General features: G+C 37.3%; 1 pseudogene; it reads left to right on the top strand.

Annotated features, from left to right (window-relative positions):
• The first annotated feature begins 240 nt into the window (after positions 1-240).
• On the top strand, positions 241-1346 carry LOC141553861 (ribose-phosphate pyrophosphokinase 2 pseudogene; annotated as a pseudogene).
• Positions 1347-2035: the final 689 nt, after the last annotated feature.

Raw genomic sequence — 2035 nt, 5'->3', positions numbered from 1 at the left:
AAATCAAATCCTTGAAAAAGAGATTTAGTGAATTGGAAAAAGAAAATAGCTCTCTAAAAATAAAATTGGCAAAATAGAAAAAAAATTTCATAGAACAAAACAACTCACTTAAAACCTCAATTGCACAATTAGAAAAAGATGTAAAAAAAAGTGATTGAAGAAAATAATTCATTGAAAATCAGAATTGAGCCACCAGCAGAAGCAGACACCGCCATCGCCACCACTGCCACCATCCAGTGCCCCGTGCCCACCATGCCCAACATCGTGCTGTTCAGCGGCAGCTCGCACCAGGACCTGTCTCAGAAAGTGGCAGACAGACTGGGGCTGGAGTTGGGCAAGGTGGTCACCAAGAAATTCAGTAACCAGGAGATCAGTGTAGAAATTGGTGAAAGTGTGAGGGGAGAAGATGTCTATCTACATCATCCAGAGTGGCTGTGGAGAAATCAATGATAACTTGATGGAACTTCTCATTATGATCAATGCTTACAAAATTGCATCATCATCCCAGGTGACTGCAGTGATCCCATGTTTTCCTTATGCTCGACAAGATGAAAAAGACAAGAGTTGTGCTCCAATTTCTGCAAAATTTGTGGCCAATATGCTTTCAGTGGCTGGCGCTGATCATATCATTACGATGGATCTCCATGCTTCTCAGATACAGGGTTTTTTTGACATTCCGGTGGATAACTTGTATGCAGAACCTGCAGTCTTGCAATGGATTTGAGAAAATATTGCAGAATGGAGGAATTGTATCATTATGTCCCCAGATGCTGGTGGAGCTAAAAGAGTGACATCAATTGCTGACAGATTGAATGTGGAGTTTGCTTTGATTCACAAAGAAAGAAAGAAGGCAAAGGAGGTGGACAGGATGGTTTTGGTTGGTGATGTGAAGGATCATGTAGCCATCCTTGTGGATGACATGGCAGACACCTGTGGCACTATATGCCATGCTGCAGATAAGTTACTTTCTGCAGGAGCCACCAAAGTTTATGCTATTCTAACTCATGGAATCTTCTCTGGACCAACTATTTCCAGGATTAATAATGCTGCATTTGAGGCTGTGGTGGTCACAAATACAATTCCACAAGAGGATAAAATGAAGCACTGCTCTAAAATTCAGGTTATTGACATTTCCATGATATTGGCTGAAGCCATATGGAGAACGCACAATGGTGAATCTGTGTCTTACCTGTTCAGTCATGTTCCATTATAACTCCAGGTCTTGGCCTTCCTATAGGCTGTGTACAGCCAGTCTGTTTTTGTTTTAATTATTGGGAATCGACAGTATGACAATTAATGTTTATTAAAGCTTCAATTGTGTGTGCTTTGAAAAAAAAAAAAGAAAATCAGAATTGAACAGATGCAAATGAATGACTTGAGGACACACCAACAATAAATCAAGCAAAACCAAAAAATGAAACAATGGAAAAAAATGTCATACCTTTTTGGGGAAAACAACAGACCTGGAAAATAGATTTAGGAGAGACAATCTGAGTATTATTGGATTCCCTGAAAAATATGATGAAAAAAAGAGCCTGGACACTATTTTCTAGGAAATTATCAAAGAGAACTGACCAGATGTTATAGAAACAGATGGTAAAATAGACATTGAAAGAATTCATCAGTCATCTACTGAAAGGGACACTAAAATCAAAACTCAAAGAAATATAGTGGCTAAATTCCAGAATTATCAAACCAAGGAAAAAATATTACAAGCTGCTAGAAAAAAACAATTCTGGAATTTGATGTTCTGAAAAGCTAAGGAACTTGGTATGGAGCCAAAGTAACTTACCAAGAAAAAATGTGCATTTTTTTTCCAGGGAAGAAGATAGAAATTCAGTGAAATAAGTGAATTTCTTCTATGCCTGATGAAAAAACCAGAACTAAACAAAAAGTTTGATTGCCAAATATAGAATTCAAGATAAATCTAAAAAGTTAAAAGAAATCTTGGGAGCTATATTTCTGCAATAAATATATATGAAGAACACATATATAATTTGTCCTAGAAACTAGAGGTGGAAAGGAAGTTGTAATA

This window comes from Sminthopsis crassicaudata, chromosome 1, assembly GCF_048593235.1.
Source record: "Sminthopsis crassicaudata isolate SCR6 chromosome 1, ASM4859323v1, whole genome shotgun sequence".
Classification (NCBI taxonomy): Eukaryota; Metazoa; Chordata; class Mammalia; order Dasyuromorphia; family Dasyuridae; genus Sminthopsis; species Sminthopsis crassicaudata.
Note: the sequence above shows the minus strand (reverse complement) of the source record. Positions and strands in the feature narration are given on the sequence as shown.